Here is a 12,933-nt window from a genome sequence, read left to right as displayed (position 1 = left end):
GATATTCCCAAGACAGCATTCAGAACAAGCTTTGGTTCATATGAATACACCGTCATGTCTTTTGGCCTCGCCAACGCTCCTCCAACGTTCTCTCGCATGATGAATTTCATCTTCAACGCCTACACCAATGACTTCGTTTTGGTCTATCTCGATGACATTCTGGTTTTCTCAAAGAACAAGGAAGATCATGCCAAGCACTTGCGTTTGGTTCTCGATAAGCTCAGGGAATATCAGTTCTATGCCAAGTTCTCCAAGTGTGAATTTTGGCTCGATGAGGTTCTTTATCTTGGTCATATCATTCTGCCAAGGGCATTTCCGTGAATCCCGAGAAGGTATCCACAATTGTGAATTGGGAACCTCCTCAGAATGTGAAGCAACTCCGCAGTTTTCTCGGACTCGCAAGCTATTGCCGGAGATTCGTTGAAAACTTTTCCAAGATCGCGAAGCCTCTCTCAAATCTTCTTCAGAAGCACGTCAAGTACGTTTGGTCTCCGGAGTGTGATATTGCTTTCAACACTTTGAAAGAGAAGTTGATCACTGCTCCAGTTCTGACTCCACCTGATGAATCCAAGCCGTACGAGGTCTTTTGTGATGCCTCTCTCCAAGGTCTTGGCGCAGTATTGATGCAAGGGAAGAAAGTTGTTGCTTATACATCTCGCCAGTTGAAGCCTAATGAGAAGAACTACCCCACTCATGATCTCGAGTTGGCGGCAGTTGTGCATGCTCTTTTGACTTGGAGACATCTTCTATTGGGAAGAAAAGTGGACATTTTCACTGATCACAAGAGTCTCAAGTACATCTTCATTCAACCTAATCTCAACCTAAGGCAGACTCGATGGGTCGAAATGATTCAAGAGTACAATCCGAGTATTGAGTATACTCCAGGCAAGGCTAATGTGATTGCTGACGCTTTGAGCAGAAAAGCATATTGCAACAGTCTGATTCTCAAGCCCTATCAACTCGAGCTTTGTGAAGCTTTCCGCAAGCTGAATCTTCAAGTTGTTCCTCAAGGTTTCCTCGCCAACCTTCAAGTCTCTCCTACCTTAGAAGACCAGATTCGCCAAGCCCAGCTTCTTGATGCTATGGTGAAAAAGGTGAAGATTGGGATTGCCAAGAGTCATTCCAAGTACAAGTGCTACCGCCTTGATGACAAGGACACTCTCTTCTTCGAGGATCGTATTGTTGTGCCCAAAGGTGAACTTCGTAAAGTGATCATGAATGAGGCTCACAACTCTCTCCTCTCCATCCACCCTGGTAGTACGAAGATGTATCAGGATCTCAAGCAAGCTTATTGGTGGACTCGAATGAAGCGCGAGATCGCTCAATTCGTGAACGGATGTGATGTCTGCAGAAGAGTGAAGGCAGAACACCAAAGGCCAGCTGGTCTCCTCCAACCTCTTGCCATTCCGGAATGGAAGTTTGACCACATTGAAATGGACTTCGTGACTGGGTTTCCAAAGTCCAAGCGTGGCAATGATGCTATATTTGTTGTCATCGATAAGCTCACCAAGGTGGCTCACTTTCTGGCTATCAAAGAGTCGATCACTGCAGCTCAATTGGCGGAACTCTATACCTCTCGCATTGTCTCTCTGCACGGTATTCCTCAAGTGATCTCTTCAGACCGTGGCAGTATCTTTACCTCGAAGTTTTGGGATTCTTTTCAGAAGGCCATGGGCACCAACATCCGCTTCAGCACTGCTTTCCATCCTCAAACAAGCGGTCAAGTCGAGCGTGTCAACCAGATTCTCGAAGACATGCTCAGGGCTTGTGTGATCTCCTTCGGCATGAAGTGGGAGGACTGTCTTCCTTATGCTGAATTCTCATACAACAACAGTTTTCAAGCAAGTTCGGGCAAGGCCCCATTTGAAATTCTGTATGGCAGGAAGTGTCGTACCCCTCTCAACTGGTCTGAAACCGGTGAACGTCAGCTGCTGGGTAATGACTTAATCACAGAAGCAGAAGAAATGTGCAAAGTCATTCGTGATAACCTCAAAGCAGCCCAATCCCGCCAGAAGAGCTACTATGATAGTAAGCACCGTGATTTGGCTTTCGAGATCGGAGATCATGTTTACCTCCGTGTCTCTCCTATGAAAGGTACTCGTCGCTTCGGTATCAAAGGGAAGCTTGCCCCTAGATACGTGGGACCTTTCAAGATTGTCAGCAAGAGAGGCGACCTCGCCTATCAGCTCGAGCTTCCTTCAAACTTTGCAAATGTTCATGATGTGTTCCACGTCTCTCAGCTTCGAAAGTGCTTCAAGACTCCTGATCGCACCGTCAACTTCGAGGACATGGAGCTCCAAGAAGACCTCTCCTATCGTGAGCACCCAGTTGCTATTCTTGAAGAGACTGAACGCAAGACTCGCAACAAGTCAATCAAATTTCTCAAAGTCAAGTGGTCTCACCATTCCGATCGTGAAGCTACCTGGGAACGCGAGGATCACCTCCGTTCTGAGTACCCGGAGTTCTTTCAGTCCTAGATCTCGGGACGAGATCTTTTCGTAGTGGTGGAGTGTTGTAACACCCCGGATGTAACTTTCCCTATTTGTATCCAACTCTTGCCGTTTCCGGTGTTAAGTTATATTTATTTCTCGGGTTCGGGTCTTTGTCTCCGTGTGTTGTTTTCTTTTTCGTGCATCTCTTATCATGTCATCTCGTGCATTGCATTTGCATACATGTTCATCTCATGCGTTCGAGCATTTTCCCCGTTGTCTGTTTTGCATTCCGGCGCTTCGTTCTCCTCCGGTGGCCATTTCTAGCTTTCTTTCGTGTGTGGGGATTAAACATTTCCAGATTGGACCGGGGCTTGTCATGCGGCCTTGGTTTACTACCGGTAGACCGCCTGTCAAGTTTCGGGTCAGTTGGACTTCGTTTGATACTCCTACGGTTAACCGAGGGACCGAAAAGGCCTTGTGTGTGTTGCAGCCCAACATCCCCCAAATTTGGCCCAAAACCCACCAAACTCATCTCCATGTCCTAGAGCGTTCGATCACGATCGCGTGGGCGAAAACCGCACCTCATTTGGACTCTCCTAGCTCCACTTATGCCTATATATACCCCCCTCCATTCGGATCTCCTCTTCCCGTGCCAAAACCCTAAAAAAAAAACAGATCCATCTTCCCCCGCGCGGCCGGACGTGTCCGCCGCGCCGGACGTTGTCCCGCCCGCCGGCGCCAGCCAACCGCGAGCCGGCCACGCGTCCCCGCGGGACCAGTCGCGCCGGCGTCGGGGCTGGGAGCCCAGGAGCCCCCGCGAGCCCGCTCTCCGGCGCCGCTCTTCCTCTCGGGCGCCGCCGGGCTCCCCGCCCCGGCGGACCGCGCCGTCGGCCGCCACCGTACCGGCCGCCGGCTGCTTCCGGCCGGGCCCCGAGCCGGGTGACCGCACCGCTCGCGCACTCTCCGCCGGGCCTCCTCGCCGCCAGCGCTCCGCCGACCTACCGCACCGGCGCGGCGCCTCCCGCGCCGCTCGGCCGCCCCCACCGGCTCCGGCGGAGCCCGTTTCCGGCGACCCGAGCTCGGTGCTACAGTGCTCGGCGCCGCCTGGGAAGCGTGCCGATCCCGATCTGGATCTGGATCTGGGATCCCCCGGTTGACTTTTATCTCCTAACCCTAGTTTTTTATGTGATGTTTGACTGCTCGTAACTCCGCAACCGTAGCTCCGTTTTGGGCATATGATATATCAGAATCTTCGTCTCGACATGTGCATCATTTCATTCCATTGCATCATTTGCATTTGAGCTCATCTTGATTCCCTAAATGCTGTTAGAAGGAGGCTTCGTGAGTTAAATTGCAGATCCGTTAGTTCATCATGCACTTTTGTCATTTTTGCCATGTTTAATTCATGCATGATATGCCTGTGCCCCTTTGGGATGAATTGTTAAGCATTTTGTCTTCTTTCCAGAGGTGCCACCCATGCATTTTTAGGATGTGTGTGTTGTCTTGTGCAAGCTTGCGAAGAGAGGTACCTGAGATTGCTGATTTCAGGGACTTAGTGATTTTCACTAAGTCTGGGATATTTTAGTTCGTGATGCTATATGTCCAGCTTGTTTCCTAATGATCCGTGCCTCTTTTGAGGATGATCAGTAAGGGAGTTTTGATATTTATGTTATGCTCTATCCAGCCATGTCTTTGTTTGCATTTGTGGGGTGCTCTAGGTTGACTCAATCGAGCTCAACTTTTGCTTCGTTGCTAATCTGGGCAGATCATCAACTCGTTTGCGATTTTGCCGATGCTACCGTTAGTGTTCCATGCATGCTATGCCTTTGTTCTTGCCATGTGTAGCTAGAATATTGTGCCTTCTTGCTGGATATATGCTTGCCTTGCTATGACTTGCACCGTAGTGAGTGCATCGAGCTCGTTACATGCTTCGTGAGTTATAATTTCAGCATGTCTCAGTTTTCACTAGTCTGAAAACTGATTGTGGTTCGAGCCTATGTTCGTGAGCTCGTTAGAGTATTTTGTGAACCCTTTGACCCCAGGTCACTTTGGTCTTTTGTTAAGCTTGTTGAGTAGCTCCATGACATGTTCTTCCTGTCATGTTCAGGTCATTTTCATGTTTGTTTTGCTGCTCCGAGAGAGCATCGGATCTGAAATTTCAGGCTATGTTAATTTCACTAAGTCTGGAATCTGTTTGCCATATTCATTGTTGCCATGCTTTGTTTGAACCTCTTAATGATGAATTTGCCTATGCTCAGTGCTAGTGTTTTGTTAACCATATTGGTGTACATCACTGCCATGTATTTTTTTCATGTTTGGTGGCTGTAGCATGTTCATTTCGTTGCATTTAAGATGCCTACTTGCTGTAAATCGCAGACCGGTGTCATATCTTAAAACGCTTGCCATTTCCAAACCGTAGCTCCGATTCCAATGATCTTTATATCGTTTTCAAGCGATCTCATCCCCTCTATCCAGTGGCACCCTTGGAATTCCAAGTTGAGGCCAGGTTCATGCATTTCCTGTCATATCTTGCATTTTGCATCCCGCATCGCATCCCGCATAGCATATCATCATTTCATCTCATTGCTTGGTCTTGCACGTGGTTGATTGTATCCTTGTTGCTTGTTTGTCTTGTTTGGGTAGAGCCGGGAGACGAGTTCGCTACCGAGGAGCCCGTTGAGTTTGCTTGTGAGGATCCAGTCAACTTTGACAACTGTGCAGGCAAGATGATCATACCCTCGAAATCACTACTATCTTTGCTATGCTAGTTTGCTCGCTCTTGCTATGCCAATGCTACGATGCCTTCCTTTTGCTTGTCAGCCTCCCAATTGCCATGTTGAACCTCTAACCCACCATGTCCTAGCAAACCGTTGATTGGCTATGTTACCGCTTTGCTCAGCCCCTCTTATAGCGTTGCTAGTTGCAGGTGAAGATTGGAGGCCGTTCCTTGTTGGAACATTTATTTACTTGTTGGGATATCATTATATTGCTATGTTGTCTTAATGCATCTATATACTTGGTAAAGGGTGGAAGGCTCGGCCTCTCGCCTAGTGTTTTGTTCCACTCTTGCCGCCCTAGTTTCCGTCATATCGGTGTTATGTTCCCGGATTTTGCGTTCCTTACGCGGTTGGGTTATAATGGGAACCCCTTGATAGTTCGCCTTGATTAAAGCTTTTCCAGCAATGCCCAACCTTGGTTTTACCATTTGCCATCTAGCCTTTTCTTTCCCTTGGGATCTGCAGACTCAAGGGTCATCTTATTTTAACCCCCCCCCCCCCGGGCCAGTGCTCCTCTGAGTGTTGGTCCAAACCGTCAGCCGCCGATGGCTACCAGGGGCAACTCTGGGCTGGCCTATCGGAAGTTTGGACAATCTAAGTGTGCCCTGAGAAAGAGATATGTGCAGCTCCTATCGGGATTTGTCGGCACATTCGGGCGGTGTTGCTGGACTTGTTTTAACCTGTCGAATTGTCTTGTTGTACCGGGTTACCGAGTCTGATCGGTGTGTCTCGGGTGGAGGTCTATTCCTTCGTTGACCGTGAGAGCTTGTCATGGGCTAAGTTGGGACTCCCCTGCAGGGATTGAACTTTCGAAAGCCGTGCCCGCGGATATGGGCAGATGGGAATTTGTTAATGTCCGGTTGTAGATAACTTTAACTAGACTTAATTAAAATGAATCAACCGTGTGTGTTACCGTCATGGCCCCTTCTCGGCGGAGTCCGGGAAGTGGACACGGTGTTGGAGTAATGCTTGCGCAGGTTGTTCCTCTAGTTTCTCGCTCGCGCCTTGCCTCCTCTTCTCGCTCTCTTTGGCGTATAAGATAGCCACCACATTGATGCTAGTCGCTTGCTGCAGCTCCACATATACTTGGCTTATCCTGTCCTATAAGCTTAAATAGTCTTGATCGCGTGGGTGTGAGATTGCTGAGTCCCTGTGGCTCACAGATACTACAACTCCAGATGCAGGTCCAGGTGATTCCGCTCCAGGTGACGAGTACGAGCTCAAGTGGGAGTTCGACGAGGACTCTCAGCGTTATTATGTTTCCTTTCCTGACGATCAGTAGTGGTTCCTAGTTGGGGTTATCGATTCAGGGCCTTGTCGCATGTTGGGGGTCTTTTCTATTTTGGCGCCGTAGTCGGGCCATGAGTGATTTGTATGATGAATGTTATTTATGTACTCTGATGTGACGTGGCGAGTGTAAACCAACTATGTTATCTTCCCCGTTTTATTATGTATTACATGGGATGTTGTAATGATTGCCTGACTTGCGACATTGCTTTCAATGCGGTTATGTCTCTAAGTCGTGCCTCGACACGTGGGAGCTATAGCCGCATCGAGGGTATTACAAGGAGAAAGGGGGAGGGGGTGAGGTGACTATATGATTTTCCGAGAGACGTTGGGAAGCCTAAATGTGGAAGTCCCAAGTATTTTTGTTTCCCTGAATCACGACTTTAACTTACATTTTTATTTTTGTCAAAATACTTTCCCATATGTATAGTCATTTGAATATGTTTAGGTAATCGACCGAACTCAAGAAAAAACGCTCTCAAGAGCTCCTCCCGATCCCATGGATTGAGACACAACCAACTTAAAAACGTCAATGCTCGAGGGAGAGCGAATGGAGTGCAAGACATGGTTAGGGAAATATAAGCCATGTTCCTCATTCACGCTTAGGAAGAAATATATGATGTGTTTTGGCCGAGGTGGAGGCGAAGGAAGGGGGGAGATGACATCGAAGAGGAGAAGGCGGGTTCCTCATCAACGACGTCGAAGGAAGGAGGGAGAAACCACACTGCTGTTTGGGAGACTATTTAGGTAATTGGTTGATTTTTTTAGAACACGGTACAGATGCAGACGCTCATATATACGCGTTCATCCCTATGAACACACATACGCGGACCCTTCCGAAAGACTGAGCCGGCATATCATCTTGAGACTGACGAAGTTACCACGACGGGAACGTCTCCTCCTACGAACGCGCACCATCGGAAATCTTGAAATGATGTGAGCGGCAGGATTTGAACCTCGGTGGGCTTGGAAAACCACTGTCCTTCCAACCATTCAACCACAGGTTGGTTGGCATAACTGATTGAACTTAAGTAAAGAGATGATCGCAAGAACACCTCCTTCTATTTATCTATAATTCCGGAAACTAGTTTGGCAACTGGCGCCCATGGCTTGAGGCACATCCAACTTAAAACGTCAAAATCTCAAGGGGACCATACGAAATTGTTGAAATTTGCTTACGGCGGGTCGGCCGGCGGGCGTATCTTGGAACGATAAGATTTGGGCGTTCTATTGGTAGCCGGTGCTGCCTGGTCTCCGTAGACCACTCGTAATGGTCTTGTCTCCTAACGGCAAGATGTGTGCTTCTACGGTCCAGGTGCTGCCATGGCACCGATCGGGCAATCAATCGAAAGCTCGAGAAGCGGTGATCGCCAACATCCTCCACCTGTTTTTTCTACTGCTCATCTCCGACAGCAACCCTGCTGCTTGCTTAAGCGTTAAGAGTTCAGAGTCGAGGTCTCCTTTATCCTGTTTTTCTTGCGAGACGACGGTCGGACTCCGGCATCAGTTTCAGTCTTCAGACTTGTTTACTGCACATCATCTGTATGTGTTTTTAATCGAATCCTTCGATTGATTCCGGGAGAAGTTTGCACAGGATTTTATCTGGACCCAGCATTAACTGGAGCAAGAAACTCCCATGACCACATTGACTGAACCACCTTTCTTTTCTACTGAAAATGTGATTAAGAAGAGGAACAACATGTGTCCATCTAATGGGTGATTGATGGATCAGTTAAAACATTTAAACATTTTTCCTCCTCCTGAGTCCATACACCAGCAAACCAGAGATGAGTGCCGTAATAAAACCAATAATGTACCACGAAGCTCTCTACTATATTTCTCGCTCTATGTATGTATGTATGCCATACGGTATGTACGCCCTGATGCATGATTTTGTACAAACGTCGAAGGAAACGAGCACACCACACAGTGCATGCATGACGCTAACCTGGCTTGCACGCACGACCGACCATGTCAAGCCGACCTTAGCTACTTGCACTGGCGGTTCGCGAACGCCTCCGACCTGACGATCCGGTCCATGAGCCTGCGCAGCCGCTCGGCGCCGGGCCCGGGCCGGAGCACCCAGTCCTCGTCGCCGGCGGCGCCCTCGCAGTCCCCGCTCTCGCCGCACCAGCCTCCCCGCACGAACATCCCCGCCCCTGCCGTGCCGTTCCCGCCGCGGCCGCCCAGCAGCTGGGCGTCGATGGCGTCGAGCACGGGGTCGTCGCGCGCGAACTTGCGCGCGAACGGCGCGTCGCTTCGCACCATGCGGTCCATGTCCCCGAGCGTGAGCGCGTGCGGGTGCTGGCGCGGCGGCACGTCCCACTGGATGTGGTGGAGGTCGTGGTTGGCGACGGTGGGCACGAACCGGGGCGCGTTGCAGAGCACCGTCTGGAAGTAGCCCTCCGGCGACGACACGAAGTTGGCGTAGTACATGAGCAGCGTCCGCGGCAGGTTGTCCCACCCCCACACCACGTACTCGGCGAAGTCCCGCGTCAGCGCCACCCACGCCGACCCCGTGTACAGCCGGAACGCCGTCGGCAGCTCCCGCCGCCCGGACGCGTAGAAGATGTCCTGCTTCTTCGACGCGTACAGCCCCGGGTCCACGATCAGCGGCTGCGCGCGCTGCCCCCTGCACATCAAGCCAAGCCACGGTCAGTCGCCGCCGTGGATCGCCGGCCGGAGGGGGGGAAGAAGGGGAGGGGAGGGCGCTCACTCCTTCCAGCCGAGGCGGCTGGTGTGCTCGACGAAGTTGACGTTGCGCGGCAGCGTCGAGAATACGTGCAGCACATCTGCGGTTGGTTGGTCAGCGGATTCGATTATGGTTTATGGATAGATGAGATGGCAATATTTTAAACAGTTTTGCTGGGGAAAAAATGAGGCGCGTACCGTCCTGGGACATGAGCGGGTAGTCGGAGGCGGAGAGGTTGATGAACCAGTCCCAGTCGCGGCTGCGGGCGGGGGGAGCACGGCGCAGGCGTGCAGGGTGTTGGCCACCATGGTCGGCCCGCGGTAGGTCACCATGTTGGCGCGGCGGATCACCTCCACGTTGCCGACGCGGCGGAAGACGGTGCTGTTGGCCACCCGCGCCGCCAGCTCCAGCCGCTCGCCCACGGGCGCCTCGCGGTCCAGGTGCACCACGTAGAGGTTGCGCGGGTGGTAGAGCGCGTGCAGCGCGCGCCACAGCCGGTCCAGGTCGCCCTTGGACCCGGACACGAGGTACGCCAGCCGCGGCACGCCGGCGCCGGGCGGAGGCGGCGGCGGGGCCTGCGGCTGCTGCTGGGCCTGCGGCGGCTCGACGAGGGCGGCGCGGCCGGCCGGGAGGAAGGAGAAGAAGGAGGCCGAGACGGGGGACAGCGACGACGACGACGTCGTCACGGTGAGCGTGACGGCGAGGAACAGGAACACGGTGATGGCGCCGGAGAGCGTCCACCTGCTCTCGAGCAGCGTCGCCACCGCGCCGCTCGGCAGCAGGGACGACACGCCGCCGCTCGGGAGCAAGGACGAGACACCGCCGATGCCGCCAGCGCGCGGGGACTTGCTCGACGCGGAGTAGTGCTCGCCTCCGCCTCCGACACCACCGCGCGGAGACTTGGTCGACGGGGAGTACTGCTCGCCCCCGCCACCCACGCCGGAGCCGCGAGGGGAGGTCTTGGCCGACGACGGCGAGTGGTGCTCGGCCCCCATGCCGCCTTGCTCGCCTCGATCGCCCGCGCCCGCGCGCGCGCTATGAATCACAACTGTCAATTCTCCCGAGGATCACGTACGCGAACCGCCACCGAGCCCGCTATGTAGGAATAGGATACGAGGTGCAAAGAAGAAGAATTCCTTGTTGCGATGGACACGGCCGGTGGACCGACGTCAAGTGGGGAGGGGAATTCGGTCGCGAGGTTAGGTCAGGTTAATCCCGGCCCCTTTGATCCGATCAACGGGGCTTCAAAACGAGTGGAATTGAAGGCGATGGCGATGCAACTGAGCAGACGACCCACGATCAGACCTATTGACCAGTTGCTGCAGCACTCGATCGATCAATCCATCAATCCATCAACGACGACAGCGCCTTCGTCACAGAGGACGATGAAACCAATCAGCCAACCAAGAAAAGGAAGATCGAGCGATCTAGTCGAGCAGAGAGAGGGAGGGAGGGAGAAAGTAATGGAGAGTAGATCGATGGTGGAGGAGGGGGGGGGGGGGGGGGGGGGGTGGCAGGTATTGCGGGGGGAGCGGTTACTATTAATTGTGGCCGGAGACGAGGATCATGAGACGATATATAGTGCGCGGGAGAGACTCGACCGAACAAAGGTTAACATATTTCGGGCGGAGTGGCGCGCGGCGGCCCGGCAAGTGGCGGAGCTGCCCCGGCTAACACGGCCGTTACCCCGAAATACCATCCCATCCACCGCCCCGTACCGTACGCGCCCTCCTCTCCTTCTCCGTACGCAATGCGCTCCCTCCCCCCTGCTCCCTCGCTCCACACACGCAAATATGCTCTCCCTCTCCCTCGTCTCGTTGCTTCTGTCGCATCACAGTGCACCCGATCCTCTCCCACTCGCCCTCTCTCTCGTCCGGAGAAAAGGTCCTCCAAAAGTCTAAACCTTCCCTAATTGTTCAGAATCCCCTGCTTTAAGGGCATCTATGACCGGACGCCTCGTATCCGTTCCGAACACCCGGGCGACCTGTCTCCACAGTAAAAATTCACCCGACCCGCCGCACCAAAACGCAGCCCAAAAGCCCGGGCTGATTGGAGCCCCATACCCGGATATGGGGATGCGGTCCACTATGGTTTCACATATATTCATCCCTATCCGCACTCCAAATCAAACCCTAGCCACTCCACTCCGTCCTTAAGCTCTTGTCGGGTTCTTCCGCATGGCCGGCAGTGGATCCAACTCTGAGATGTGTGGATTCGTCGACTGGGACCTCGTCCCATGCGGGGTCGAGGAGGAGATGGTCGTCTGTATGGCTCTCCGTCACTCCCGGGAGGAGTGTGCCTGATCGCGGTCTGACTAGATCAGGCGGGAATCCATTGCATCAAATGGTGCTTGGATCCGCCGAGGCTGGTGGCAGGAGGCGTGTGGCTACGGCCTCGCCGGGAGCGATGACCATTGCCTGGCGGCGCAACCCCTTTGTTGTCCCATCGTCCCCGCGTCGTCCGGCTCCGGGTCGGAGGTCAATGTTGGCATACCCACGAACCACATGCTAATATCGCGAGGCATGTCCGCCATGCGAGGCGCAAGGCATGCGTGGCCATGACAGCCCTCGAGACGGAGGCCACGAAGGCGGAGTTGCATGCAGGCGCCTAGCGTCGCAATCTAAGGAAGGTAGCATCAGGCTCCGATGAGAAAGAGTAGGTTATGGGAGACGGCGACGCCTCATGTCTCATGTGGGACAGTCCGTGTCCCATGTCCTACTCTACCTCGCCGGTGACCAGACCTTCACTTCGCGGGTCTCACGGCCGTCAGACAGGGACACCGAGGGAACAATAAGGACGGTCACCAGCGAAGATTTAGATTAGGTTCTACGTTGCATGTGATTGTATGAATTTGATGATTTACAAATGAGGTACCCTGTTATGACATCGGATATTTGAGTGTTGAATAGTCACTGGCCGTAGACATTTTGGGCCAAATTTAGCTAGGTCCGGTTGTAGATGCTCTAAAAATTCCAAAATAAGGAGAGAAGTAGGGGATGTCTGAGTCGTGGACAACCCGGCTCCACCGTCAAACCCCACACCTCACTCTTGGTCCTCTCTCTCATGTTTCTTTGTCAATCTCGTCTGCACCACTGTCCACCCTGACCTAGTTATCATCGTCGGGCCGCTCCACCAAGACGCCGCTGCAACTCGAAGGCCGACTTCATGACGCGATTGCTCTCCTCGTCACTGGTGTTAACCGAGCCCTCCCACCTAGAGGTTGTCGTTGGGTCGGTCCTCCCATCTCTCCACCTCGCATTCGACGTCCCACCTCACCTCTATCTCCCAACACTCCCCTCTACCATCATGGTATGTCCCTCTAGCAATGACTTCCATGTCGTACACAACACACACCATGCGTTCGGTGAAAAAGATTGAACATGACATGGGGTATGGATTTGTTGTTCAATCGCAAGGAACATGATGGATTCAGAGGGTGAATTTATAATGGTGTAGAGTGTTCTTTAAGAAACGGAGAAGGAAGAGGAGCATATTCACAACTTGAAGGATTCTATGTAGGCCCCCGACATCAATTTCTTAGTCGACTTAGGGCAATGGGTCATGTTGATCTCTACGGCAGCTACTTTGAAGTTGAATCAACCTTTGACGATGGCTTCTTTCGGCATCAATTCTGGATGCACCTGAATATGTTCTTGCGCATTGTGGAGAGTGTGAAGCGCTACGAGGATTACTTGATGTTGAAGAGGGATTGCATTGGGCTACTTAGGTTCTCTTCTCTCATAAA

The 12,933-nt window shown here is 52.6% G+C and overlaps 1 pseudogene; it reads right to left on the bottom strand.

Moving 5' to 3' along the window:
* Window positions 1-8,196: 8,196 nt before the first annotated feature.
* Window positions 8,197-10,696, bottom strand: LOC125543135 (annotated as a pseudogene).
* Between the last annotated feature and the right edge of the window lie 2,237 nt (window positions 10,697-12,933).

This window comes from Triticum urartu, chromosome 3 (assembly GCF_003073215.2).
Source record: "Triticum urartu cultivar G1812 chromosome 3, Tu2.1, whole genome shotgun sequence".
Lineage (NCBI taxonomy): Eukaryota > Viridiplantae > Streptophyta > Magnoliopsida > Poales > Poaceae > Triticum > Triticum urartu.
Note: the sequence above shows the minus strand (reverse complement) of the source record. Positions and strands in the feature narration are given on the sequence as shown.